Raw genomic sequence first — 14,411 nt, 5'->3', positions numbered from 1 at the left:
AGGTTGCCACTATTTTTGTATACAGCCAGTTCTATAGACTGACTTTACTCTGTTACTGAAAGAGAAGTAAACCAAACTGTGAAGAATTATGAGTACACACCGGCTACACAGCTAAATGCTGGCCATCTCAGGAGAGGGCAGGCCAAGGCCCCTCCCTGCCCAAGCCTTGCCTTTTGCTCCCATCACTTAATTGCAGCTTTGCCAATGGCCCTGCATCACCACTCTTCGATAGTTTTGAAGAGACACCAATCTGACCAAAAATCCAGGTATGTCAATATTTGGGCGATAACACCAGAACTTACTTTGGAGTCAATGTGGGGACACATCCACTCACCCTTATAGAAGCCTTGGCTGCTAAGAAAATATCCCACAAAGGCATAATATCAGCAATAATGCTTTGAATTCCTGTGATTTATGCCAAAATTCATACCACCCCCCCCTTTCTGGAAAGGTCACAGAAATATTAGCCTAGCAAATGAGGCCTTGTGCCAACTCCATTTTGGTTTAATGCTGTCATCCTCTGTAGGTACACAACTATTTAGATGCTAGTGTGTATCTGAAGCCACCCAATGCTCAGAAACAAATGAAGTAACAAAATGGTCAACTATCAACAAGTTCTTACTTAAACCTGACAAATGACTTAATGACCTTAATGACAAATTGCTACTCTCTCTCTCTCTCTTCTCTCTCTCTCTTCTCTCTCTCTCTCTCTCTCTCTCTCTCTCTCTCTCTCTCTCTCTCTCTCTCTCTCTCTCTCTCTCTCTCCTTTATTTTTTTGTTTTGTTTTGGGTCCACACCTGGTAACACTTAGGGGTTATACCTGGCTATGTGCTTAGAAATCGCTCCTGGTTTGGGGGATCATATGGGATGCCGGGGATCGAACCAAGGTCCATCCTGGGTCAGCCAGGTGCAAGTCAAGCGCCATACTGTTGAGCCATCGCTCTGGCCCCTCCTTTCTTTTTTTTAATAATTTCTCACACTTACTTGGGAAGAAATGTATTATTATAAACTATATCAACTATGTGATACATACTCTAAATAAAGTAAATCTTTTAAAAATGTTAAACACAAGAAATGGCATCATTAAGTATAATCTCTTTGATTTGAGGTATTGTTAAATCATTTTATTAATTTCTACACATCTCCTGGATCTATAAGTATCTAAGCTTTATTAAATATACAGATCGCCTGGGACTCTTGTTAAAATGCTAATTCTAGGACCAGAGAGATAGTTCAAAGGGTGTACTTTGTCCTTTTCATGTAGGAAGCCTTAGTTTTATCCCCTGTATCACATGGTCCTTTGAGAACTGCTAAGACTGACTGAAACATTATGGAATTCTCCCTAACAAAACCTCCCCAAAGATGGGATATTCTTTGAGGTAAGATAGTTTAAGTATTAGAATGAAAACAGGGAAAACTAGAACAGGTAAGTACAAAACAGCACCAAGTATGGGCAGCATGGGTAAAAAAAAAAAAAAAAAAAACCTGTCAGGACTGTAAATTATAAGGGTGCTTTTAATAGCTGTGTGAAATATCCCATCCTCTTATCTTCATGTATCTGTTAAAGGTTGGTGTACTTACTAACTGTTCCTAATGTCTCTGTCAACAGTAGCTGGCAATTGCCTTTAGTATGGTGCATTTGAATACTTTTGGTTCTAGTGCTGTACTAGATTTTTTTAGGGGTTACATCTAGCAGTACTAAGGCTTATTCTTGGTTCTGCATTCAAAGGACTGCTCCAAATAAAGGACTATTTGGGGTATGCTAGTCATGATTCTCAACTGGTTCTTAACCTGCATTTGAGAATCAGTAATAGAATTGAATGTCTTGTTTTACAAATGGGAAAGGGAAAATACATCCAATGATTACTACAGAATCATGATAGAACAGAGCTGGAACTTTTGGAAATAAAAACTCTTGGAATTAAGTTTCTTTTCCTATCCAAAACTGCATTTGACCTACATAGTTTCTCCCATTGTTCTTTGCATTTTGTGGCTTAAGAATGTGTACAGGTTATACCAAAGATGACTCTTAATACATCTGCATTTCAGGTTATATTCCAAACCATGCAGGGTTATTTCAATATGCAAAAAAAAAGAAAACTTTCTCAGTTTGATCAAATGAGTTTTGAGAGCTAGAACTCTTCAGGTTCCAAACTCATGCTGAGAGACATGATCAATTGAGCAATGACTGTCTTTGATACATCAGGGCTAGAAATGTTTGAAAAAGGAAGAATCAAGCCAGCATTTATCTACTTGTCCATTTTTGCTCTCTTCATTTGATGAAAAGGTACTTTTGGAAGCTTGGGTTACTCCTGGCTCTGCACTTAGGAATTACTCCAGACAGGGCTCTGGAGACTATATGAGAAACTGGGAGTCAAATCTGGGTTGGCTGCATGCAAGACAAATGCCCTACTTGTTATACTATTTCTCCAGACCCTACCTAAAAGGTACTTTTGAAACTGGTGGAAATGGCCAGTGGAACTTGTTGTTGAACCCTTCAGTCACAACAAAGTGCTGAAGTTATAGGGTCCCATCTAGGCTAGATTATCAGACTTCTCAGGTTATCAGGCAAGGTGATGACAGGCCAGAGGACATTGGTGGTGGGAATGTTGCACTGGTGAAGGGGGGTGCTCTTTATATGACTGAAATCATACAACTACAATCATATTTGTAATCATGGTGTTTAGATAAAGATAATAAAAAAATAAAAATAAATAAAATTATTCAAAACTGGATTCCTCATCATCATCTGTATGTCCAAACAGAGATTCAGCTGTATCTGATGTGAGGGTGTCAGTATAGACATTGCGATCATCACTGAGTTTGCAGATATCATCACTGCTGTCGGTCTCATACAAAGCGCAAAATATTGTGGGTTAAATAGTTCAATGGCGTACAGTTCAGCTCAGCTGTGATTTGTAGACTGAGCTGAAGCACCACTCCCTCCAGCAGATGGCAGAAGACCACTGGAGAGTACGTACATAATCTGTATGACCCAAGTATAAGCCGAGTTCGGATTTTTGGGCACAAACTTTGTGCTGAAAAAACTCGGCTTATACTTGGGTATATACGGTATATATACACATATATATTACAATATTTTTAGTATTTTCTGTTTTTTTGGCAGTGCTTAGGACCTACTTCTGGCTCAGTGCTTGGGGGTAGGTGGTGTCTCCCAGTGGTGTTCACGGGACCATGTAGTCCTTGGTATTAAATCTAGGCCTTTACTTGCAAAGCTTATGCTCCAGCCCTTTGACCTATCTTCCCAGCTATATCTATCACATTTTGTTGTTGTTTTTTGGGCCACACCCAGTGACAATCAGGGGTTAACCTGGCCATGCGCTCAGAAATCACTCCTGGCTTGGGGCACCATATGGGACACCAGGGGGTCAAACCGAAGTCCATCCTAGGCTAGCACACGCAAGGCAGACACTTTACCACTTGCGCCACCACTCAGGCACAATTTTGGGGGTTGGTTTTTGGGAGAGCAACAACCAGTGTCACTTAGGAGTTACTCCTGGCTCTGCACTCAGAAACTGCTCCTGGCTCAGGGACCATATGGGATGCGGGGATTGAACCCGTGTTTGTCCTAGATCAGCCGCATGCAAGGCAAATACCTTACCACTGTGCTACCACTCCGACCCCTATCACAACTTTTTTTGTTTTTGGGGGGGGGGGGGTGGGGACACACCCGGTGATGCTCAGGGGTTACTCCTGGCTATGCACTCAGAAATTTTTTCTGGCTTGGGGACCATATGGGGCACCGGGGATTGAACCACTATCCATCTTGGGTCAGCTGTGTACAAAGCAAATGCCCTACCACTGTGTTACCACTCCACCCCCCCCATCACAATTTTTTAAAAACTATTTACCTATTTTGGGGGTACTAGGATTTTTTTCCAGATGTTAACTATTATACTGTTATAAATAACAACTGTTTTGCATTGTGTTTTTACATTCTTGGGATAAGTATCAAGGACCAGAATTGCTAAAATAATTGGCAGTTCTATTTTAGGAGGAGGTTACATATGGTTTATTTTAGGAGGAGGGTACACATGGTGTTTGTAGAATTACTGCAGTTTTCTGCAGGTTACTGCAGTTATCTGCAAGTCCTGCAGTTATCTCCAGAGCCTGCACTGTTGCTTAGGCCTGAGGCTGCCAAGGCTTCAGGGTTGCACATCTCAGAGACCCAAGGCTGCCAGCCAGTGCTGCAAGTCTTGCAGGGGCCCATGGGGTCCAGCTGCTGGGTTGGGCCTCTTGCCCACCCAGGGACATCAATTTGTACGACCACCTGGGAGGGAGAGAGAAGAGAGGTAGAAACCAAGTATCCATTTTTTAATAAATTTATTAAAAGAAAATGTATCATAGTTGACATACTGATCATAATACATTTGTTTCAGGATGACAAGAAGCAAAGTTATCAAAAAATATAAAGAAAGAGGGCCAGATGGCGCAAGTGGTAGTGCAAGCCATAGTGTTTGCTTTGCACACGCTAACCTAGGATGGACCTTGGTTCGATCCCCAGCATCCCATAAGGTCCCCAAACCAGGAGCAATTTCTGAGAGCACAGCCAGGTGTAACCCCTGAGCATCACTGGGTGTAGCAAGCAAGCTAGGAAAGAAAAAGAAAAGAAATAGGGGGTGAAAAAGGAAGGAAGGAAGGAAGGAAGGAAGGAAGGAAGGAAGGAAGGAAGGAAGGAAGGAAGGAAGGAAGGAAGGAGGGAGGGAGGGAGGGAGGGAGGGAGGGAGGGAGGGAGGGAGGGGGGAGGGAGGGGGGAGGGAGGAAGGAAGGAAGGAAAGAAGGAAGGAAGGAAAGAAGGAAGAAGGGAGGGAGGAAATAGGATCTAGATTAAGTTCATTAGCAGTTATATTTGTGACAATTATTGTATTACCAATAAAGTCGTTTATACAATAGCAGAAGCTTTAGTACACTTTTTTAAAAGATAGTAGATGGACTAGAAGAAAAGAAAGGTGTGTGTGTGTGTGTGTGTGTGTGTGTGTGTGTGTATGTGTGGCAGTTGTTGTTTGCATAGGCACAGCAAAATATGGGAGAAATTGGGAGGGAAAAAACCTTTGGCCTGGGCCCGGAGAGATAGCACAGTGGCATTTGCCTTGCAAGCAGCCGATCCAGGACCAAAGGTGATTGGTTCGAATCCCGGTGTCCCATATGGTCCCTGCCTGCCAGGCGCTATTTCTGAGCAGACAGCCAGGAGTAACCCCTGAGCAACGCCGGGTGTGGCCCAAAAAAAAAAAACAAAAAAAAACCTTTGGCCTAAAAACAGAGTAACCTCACCCCTGAAGTGTTTTGGCATAAGACCAACTCCAGGCTCCAAGTTCTTCGACATTCCTTCGACATTTTCTGTGGTCCCAGAAACAGTTCTGCACCATCACGCTGTTGCTGTCGGGTTTCTGTAGTTATAGATCCTGGTTTCTGTAAAGGTCCTAGTATCCATTTCATTCTGCCTGAAATCTGAACAAGAAAGAGAGGGATAGATACAAAGCAGGCAGCATCTTGCTGATCCTTTCAACCCTCTGTGGACCAGCAGGTGCTGCTCTGGTCACTATCCTGGGCAACCCCTCCAACTGATCAAATTTTTTCTTTATATCCCATATGACAGGGGGGCATGTCCAGGTACAACAGTCATTACAGTGGGGGTATCCAAGGGACGTGTCCAAATCCAACTACCATTACATCAACACTGGTGGTCGTGGATTTCTCTTAACTGATCATTCCTGAGCTCAGTAATAAGTCCTGGTCATGCTTGGGGGACCTTATAGGGCATCAGGGATCAAACCATGGTTGGCAACGTATAAGGCAAGCGCCCTCTCCACTGTTCTATTGCTACAGCCTCTATTTTCCGTTTTTCAAGAAGTCTCTAAACTGTTTGCCATAGAGACCACAACACTGAATAAGAGTTTCTTTATCTTTGCATACCCAGCAGGATTTGTTTTCAGCCTTTTTGATATAGGTCAGTATTTCCTAGAGTGGACAATACAATCCACTTGAGGTCATTGGAATGATTCAGGGGGGGCAGAAATAGTCTCTGGTTGGGAAGTGCTTCCTGTTTGTTCATCGAAAAAAATGTCAGGAATGTTCTGAGTTGCTTTTTTTTTTAGAGTTTTTTTTTTGGGGGGGGGGCGTCACACTCGGCAGCGCTCAGGGGTTACTTCTAGCTCTGCGCTCAGAAATCGCTCCTGGCAGGCACGAGGGACGATATGGGGTGCCGGTATTTGAACCACCATCTATCTGTCCTAGATCAGCTGCATGCAAGGCAAAAGCCTCACTGAATTGCTTTTTGCCTGGAAGAACTGATAAATTGGAAACTTCTGATAATATACATTGATGTGAGGTGACAATTGTCATTTTGATTTTCATTTGATAACAAGTGGTAATGATAATCAGTAATAATGAACATTTGTATATGCCTGTTGGATATTTGTATGTTTCTTGGAGATCAATCCAAAAAAGAAGGGTCTGTCACTTTAAGAGCAATTCTCTCAATTAGAGACTCTGATATCAAATTGAGAAGCAGTTGCTCTGGGGGCATAAAAACCCAAGCTGGCGTACTATTGGTGGTTGGTTGGTGTGTAGCAGTTGATATTGGCAGTTGTGTTGGTGATGATTGCTGGCTTTTCCTAACAGCTTTGCTGTAAGATCCTGGCCTTCTTCCTACTTGTTTTGCCCTATTAAATCCTTTCACAGAAAAAACCATCTGGCCGGAGTCATTCCTGCAGGAGGAAGGCATATTCATTACACGTTTTCTTTAGAAAGTACTTAGGTCTTTCCCCATTTTTAAAATCAATTTTTAAAATTTATTGACTCACTATGAGATGCAAAGTTGTACAGTGTTCCCTCTGTTACAGTTACGGAATGAGATTGCAGCCCAAAATGGATAGAAGATGAAAGGAGTTCATTAGAATGGTCCAAGAGTTCAGTAATCCTGCCAATTCTTGGCCCCTAACAAAAGGTCCACTACATTTTTAAACCTTCAAACACAGAAGCAAGCAAGTAAGCGGGTTTACACAGCAAAGACTGATGTGGCTTTGAAAAACAGAGGTTTTTGCACTAAACTGTTTTGCTTCGATTTCTAGGCTCTGGTGATTCAGGCCTTTCTTAAGCTTAGAATTCTTTATCATCTCTCTTCACTTGAATCCCCTTAGACCTGTAATTCTCTGCCAGTTTCTGTCATATTCCCAGATTTCCATCAATTTTTCTCACACCTCCGCCAATATGCCAGTTTCCTTTCCACCCCACATTATGCCTTTCTAACAGATACCTTTTCCTTTTAGGCATTTTTGGTTTGCAATACTTACTGAAAGGATATCATGCATATTACTTTACTTCCTTTTGGCACCCATTTCTTGTCTGAAGTATTCATATTCCACTATCATCGTCAAAATGGTTCCTTCTCTGACCTGACTGCCTCTCCCTATTGTGACAAGCTTAGACTACGGAACAGTCATCTTGGCCTTTTTTTATTATTATTATCTTTGGGTATTATTCTCCTACAATGTTTTATTATATCTCACAAATAAGTGTGATCATTCTTTGTTTGCCCCTTTCCCTCTTGCACAACTACAAGCCTCCTGATCTCAGCCTGAGGAAGACATCCTTGATTGTTGGAGTGCTGTATCCTGTATCAAGCTGCAACCCGCTTTTCCAGACTCATCAAGTGTCTTTGGTCGGACTTTTCGGAGTTCTGGACCCCTCATCTTTACAGATTAGTATTGGACTCGGTAGAAATTTCACCTTTTGTATTTTTCTTATAATTGTAATCTTTTGAACTTATATTTGATACACTTCTTTTGATTATTATAATTAATATTTTTACATTTTAGTTTTTAATTGTATGAATTGATGTATTACATTAGGGTTTTGCTTTCTTTACTTTAGGTTAGTGGGTTAGATATTTTTGTCAATAATTTACTAAATGATATTTTTGTCAGGTATCAGGGTTTTTTGCATGGGCGCATCATAGGGAAAAATAGTAGGTTCAAAAGGAGGTTCTATCCATTTTGGATGGACCCTCAAGTTGTTCATTTACACGGGGAGGTTCTCTGCCTTAAACATTTTGTTTTGGTTTGTGACTTAAGCTCCCATCTAAATAATCAGCCGTACGTGGCTCATCGATTTCAGACCTCAGATGGACTTCTGACTGGACTAGGAACTTGGATTAATTTCAGATACCTATTGATCATCATTGTAGTGGCCCCCCACTGTGCTGGGGGTGTGTGCCTCTTCCTACAAAATAGGGGCCTAATTCACTGCCCCCAAAGATGGGCTTTCTTCTGGTCAACCTGGACATGAATGGAAAATGTGCTTCATCTCGCCTGCTACACAGCCTTTTTAGCATCTCTTCGAAGGATCTCTGTCTCCAGATTACAATCGGGCTTTGGGATTGCCCTGGGAGCTCCCCATCGCCTACTAGATCCTTGATCATTGAATTTCAGATTCGCCATCTGCTTTTCCAAGGAAAAACTTGGAATTTTTCATCTTGTACACTACGGTGTACAAGGATCTATCATCTCTGGAGCTTGTAGTTGATTCCTTGACACATGTTTCTGATTTGGACACCCTATGTTTAGGTTAGAAGTTTTTCTTTACTTTTCCCTGTGATGCACTTATACAAACAGCCACTCTTTCCTTATTGCTTAGTTGTTCTTTTTATAATTATAGAAAATATTACTTACTTCTGTACATTATTATTGTTTCTTTACTAAAAAGGGGGGAATTGTTGTATATGAAAATATTTCCGTAAGATTATTCTTTGCCGGGGCCGGAGAGATAGCATGGAGGTAAGCCGTTTGCCTTTCATGCAGGAGGTCATCGGTTCGAATCCCGGTGTCCCACATGGTCCCCCGTGCCTGCCAGGAGCAATTTCTGAGCCTGGAGCCAGGAATAACCCCTGAGCACTGCCGAGTGTGAGCCAAAAACCACAAAAAAAAAAAAAAAAAAAAAGATTATTCTTTGCCTGTTGTCCCACCTTGACCTTCCAGGTGGGGGAGCTGTTGAGAGCCGAATAAATAGTTTGGGAACAAGGTGATCCGGGTCTTTTGCCAGAGTTGGCTTCTAGCTCTAGGTGTGTTTTGGAGCTAGCAGCAGGCTGACAAAGGACTCTCTTCGCCCAACCTTTTACCCCTTCACCCTCCTGTCTGTGGATTATTTGCTGCAGATAAATATTACCAAGATCTCCCCCGAAAAGGGGACAAGCGGATGGGAATCAATTTCTCATTCTGGGAGCTCTTTGCAGATACTCAAACAATCAACAAAGGAGTAAAAGGGACCCAACACATTTCTCTCAGCATGATACTCTTCATGTTCATCCATGTATCAGCAAATTTTGTTACTTAATTTTTGTATTAACAGCTGCTTAGTATTTATTGTGTAGATATATTATAGCTTTTTTTATCCACTCATCTGTTCTTGGGAATTTGAGCTGTTTCCAGATTTTTTGGTTATTGTGAATAATGCAATGAACATAGGAGTTCATATGCCTTTTCTTCATTGTGCTTTAGGGCCATTAGGGTATATTACCAAGAGTTGAACTACTGAGTTGTATGGAACTCAATTCCTAGTTTTTGAGGAATATCTATATTGTTTTCAAAATACTAGAGTGGTTAACATTCCCAAATGATTGTAAATGAGGGTTCCTTTTTCCCCACATCCACACCAACACTGGGTTTTTTCCTTTTAGTTTTTATTATAACCTCATGAGTTTCCAAGTTATTCATAATACAGCCATTTCAGACATGAAATATTCAAACACCAATTCCAGTGTGACCACTCTTCACCATTATCCCCAGTCACCCACCCACCATCATAGCTTACCTCCATGCAGGCACAAACACATTTATTTCATATTTCTTGTTACGACACAAAAGCAATTGGAAGTTCAAATCTTAGAACAATACACCATTTAATTTGAAATGATTGTTATATCTCTTCATGTTATAACTGAAGTCAGCATCTAAAGATTTACTGAGCTGTTGTTGGTGTTGGTTAAGCCTTCTGGAATACTGGTTAGGCTCATTGAGGTGAGCCTAGCATAAGATTTCCTAACATTAGATTTCCTGTGATACTACTGGGCTGATCAGTACAAGATATTAAGGTGTTGCACAGCCACTTGTGGCCACACAGTCCAGAATTTATAGATCTAAAACAAACTAGATGGCTTGGAAGTTAAAGTTACATTACAGATCTGGCCCCTTTTTGTCAGAGGATGTCAGGGATGGTATTGGGTTGCTATAGTTTTTGGGGGGCACAGATTTATGGACTTCAGGGGAAGTGTCTACTTAAAATATAGTTTACAATTAAAGAAGAAGTCCCAAGAACTGGCTGCATCAGGTCAGCTGTATAACAGTAAACAAGCTGCATCTTGGTGGTCTTGAGGAGAGCATATGCACAGCACTTTTACATCTGAAGTCTTGTCACAGCCTCTATTTAATGGCTCCGTATTCATGCTACAGCATTAGGAAATCCCATTCTCCTCCTTTGTTAGTGGAAGCTGCAGGAAAAAGGGCAAAGTGGCAGGCAGCAACAGGTGCTGAGCAAAGGCCCAGAAGAGGAGAGTCAAATTAATGAAAGTGGTAAAGGAGAAAGGGGGCTGGGGTTCAAAGTGGCAAAGTACTCCCCACTAACGGAATGCCCTGAAGCACTAGCAGAATTAGGGCCCCTCTGCTGCAGGAGAAGCATCAGAAAAGTGCAGCCACAAAAAAATCAAAATCCCTAGGGCCTAGAAGACATCCCCACCCCTTCACCAACAGTTTAAAATGTTTATATCCCTCCTTGGTCTCTGATTGGTTGTCCCGAAAACTATCAGATAGTGGTGCTGAACAGGTACCTGTGAGTTTTTGTTGGTCCAAGATTCCCAGGTCTGTAAATATTTTCAAGAATGAAAATGTTGAGTAATAAGGATTCTTAGACTCAGTAAGATAAAGACATTTATTCAAAGTAGAAGAGAGGCTATCTGAGGAGAAATTTAGTATAGGACTAAAGCTAAAGTATGACTGGTTTTATAGCAGAGGAAAATTGTGCCTTCTGGGTTTAACAAGTGTTTGAGTTGTTAAAAAGTGTGAGAAGTGGGGCCAGGCAGTGGCGCTAGAGGTAAGGTGCCTGCCTTGCCTGCGCTAGCCTTGGATGGACCGCGGTTCGATCCCCGGGTGTCCCATATAGTCCCCCAAGCCAAGAGCGACTTCTGAGCGCATAGCCAAGAGTAACCCCTGAGCATCACCGGGTGTGGCCCAAAAACCAAAAAAAAAAAAAAAAAAGTGTGAGAAGTTTCCTGTTTGTTCCCAGCAGATATTCTGTTATCTGAGGCCTTTCCATATTGTTATAGGCCTTTATTCCCAGTTAGGCCAGTGGGACTGTTGTTTTCCTTATTTTATTTTATTTTTATTTATTAATTTTTATTAATTTTTTATTTATTTTTATTTTTAGGACTCCTTTGTTCTGGCACAAGCTGATGGTATCACTCAGCCTCCAGTGAGCCAGTCAAAGACTTAGGAATTTAAATCCACTAGACCAAAAGTATCTCCTTGGAAAAAATAGCATTCTTTAGCATGGAAATATGGGTGTTTAGAATAACAGCTAAAATGGAACCACTCTTATTCACTAGCAAGGGGAAATTGAGGGTGTTTTTTCTTTCAATAGCACAAAGGACTAATGGGATATTTAAATTATCACCATCTTTATTCTTGATATAACAGTACTCCATTTCTAAAACTTAGGATATTATTCAGAGTTTATTGTTCAAAAAATTCAGTCACAAAAAAAGACACACTGTGTTTGGAATATAGTATGGGTTCAATATGATCGTTGGCAGAGAGAATTGCTCTTAGTCTTGGGAAGACATGGTTAAATTTGGAGTCAAATATGTAAACCGATGGCAATTATGATGAGCATGTTGTGGATGAAAGCTATTTTTTGAGGAACTTGCTCTTTCAGAGGGACAATTTGGCACATATATGTTTACTTTGAAACTTGAGGTGGAATGATTTTTAATAATGCATATTCTTATCTAGAATGGCATTCTGAGGGACTTCTGTTCATCACAGTAAAATGTATATTAACAGCATGATTAGGAGTGCAGAACATCGGGGCCAGAAAGATAGCACAGCAGTAGGGTGTTTGCCTTGCATGTGGCCGACCTGGGAGGGACCCAGTTCAATTCCCAGCACCCATATGGTCCCCCAGCCTGCCATGAGCAGTTTCTGAGTGCAGAGCCAGGAGTGATCCCTGAGCACCACTGGGTGTGGCCCAACAACCAATCAATCAACAAATAAAGTTTTTAAAAAAGTGCAGAACATCAGCATCATAGAGTCTGAAGTCAAAGAAAACAATACAGGTGAGATCAATCTCCAGCTGAGATCACTAGTCCTATTCAGAACTGGACTCAAATTATCTTCTTTCATGCTAGATCCCGGCAGACTCCACACTCACCTCTGCCATATCAATGGGCTCACACCACAGTTCCTGGCAGAGGTACTTAGAAAATTTTATAGTACTCACAATTATATTTCCTGTCAATGGGTTAAGATACTTAGAAAAGGAAAAAAGAATAATTCCCAGTTTAAACCTTCAGAGACTTCCAGGTGATGTAACTACAGAGACTTATTCCCAGCTTAGTAAGAACAATGGAAAATAAGTGTATGCATGTGTGTACACAGTGTTTTAATGTAAAAAAATTTCAATAAGTGAAAACTGTAACATGGAAGATACAACTGACACCAACCAGCTATGTAAATTCTCAGAAAATGATTTTGTGGGGGACCCACACCAGTCATCCTCAGGAGTTACTCCTGGCTTTGTACTCAGAAATTACTCCTGGCAGGCCGCTGGACCACATGGGATGTCAGAGATCAAACCCAGGTCAGACACATGCTATTCATGCTATTCTATGACTCTAGCCCAGAAAGTGATTTGACACCATGGTGAAAATGTTTAATGAACTTGAAGAAACAATGGTACATGTTATAAGGAAACAAACTCTTGGCCCCTTGTTAGCTATAGGATGCTACTGTCCCTTTAAGGGTGAAAATGTCAGTTACCAGACTCTCCACACCTCTTTTTCTATAATATCTTTGTTTAAGCACCATTATTACAAACATGTTTTAGTTGGATTTCAGTTATAAAAAAGAACACCCCCTTCACCAGTGCAGCCTTCCCACCACCAATGCGCCCACTTTCTCTCCTCCTCCACTCCTGCCTGTATTCAAGACAAGAAATCTATTTCTCTCACTCACTACCATTGTCATGATAGCTGTTAGTGTAGTTATTTCTCTAACTGCACATTCCACTTTTTGTGGTAAGCTTCATATTGTGGACTGGTCCTTCCAGCCTTCATCTCTATTGTCTCTGGGTATTATTACAATACTGTGTTTTCTTTTAGTTTGTTTTGGTTTTTTTTTGTCTTTGTGTATGGGGTTTTGTTTTTTTGTTTTTGTTTTGTTTTTTTTTTTAGGCCACACCGGTGGTGGTGGCACTCAAGGATTTCTCCTGGCTTTATGCTGAGAAATTGCTCCTGGCAGGCACAGGGGACCATATGCAATGCCGGGATTCAAACCACCATCTGTTCTGGATCAGCAGTGTGCAAGGCAAACACCCTACCGCTGTGCTATCTCTCCTGCCCCTGTGTTGTATTTTCTTAAATCTCAAAGATTAGTGAGACTATTCTGCATCTATCTCTCTCCTTCTGACTTATTTCACTCAGCATAATAGTGTCCATGAACATTCATGTATAGGAAAATTTCATGACTTCACTTTTCTTGGCAGCTGCATAGTATTCCATACTGGATATATACCAGAGTTTCTTTAGTCACTCACCTGTTGTCAGACATCTGGGTTGTTTCAGATTCTGGCTATTGAAAATAGTGCTGCACCAGCGTGGTGGCGCTGAGGTAAGGTGCCTGCCTTACCTGTGCTAGCCTGGGACGGACCGCGGTTCGATCCCCTGGTGCCCCATATGGTCCCCCAAGCCAGGTGCGATTTCTGAGTTCATAGCCAGGAGTAACCCCTGAGTGTCACCGGGTGTGGCCAAAAAAAAAAGAAAAGAAAGAAAATAGTGCTGCAATGAATGTAAGTGTGTAGAACACATTTTTGTATTGTGTTTTTGTGTTCCTGGGGCATTTCTTGAGGACTGGATCATATGGGAGCTCAATTTCCAGTTTTTTTGAGGGATCTCCATATTGGCTAGACTAGACAGCATTTCCACCAGCAGTGAAAAAGAGTCCCTTTCTCCTCACATCCACACAAATACAGGTTGTTCTTATTCTTTGTGATGGGTGCCATTCACTGTTGAATGAGATCATACTTCATTGTTTTGATTTGCATCTCCCTGATGATTAGCAATGTGGAACATTTTTCATGTGCCTTTAGGCCATCTGTATTTCTTCTTTGAGGAAATGCCCATTCAT

At 41.4% G+C, this 14,411-nt stretch overlaps 1 protein-coding gene across 1 annotated transcript in view; it reads right to left on the bottom strand.

Moving 5' to 3' along the window:
* Positions 1–14,411, bottom strand: part of GPT2 (glutamic--pyruvic transaminase 2) — a 690,974-nt gene that overhangs the window by 337,373 nt on the left and 339,190 nt on the right. The window lies entirely within an intron of this gene.

Source organism: Suncus etruscus, chromosome 14 (genome assembly GCF_024139225.1).
Source record: "Suncus etruscus isolate mSunEtr1 chromosome 14, mSunEtr1.pri.cur, whole genome shotgun sequence".
In the NCBI taxonomy this organism is placed as follows: Eukaryota; Metazoa; Chordata; class Mammalia; order Eulipotyphla; family Soricidae; genus Suncus; species Suncus etruscus.
Note: the sequence above shows the minus strand (reverse complement) of the source record. Positions and strands in the feature narration are given on the sequence as shown.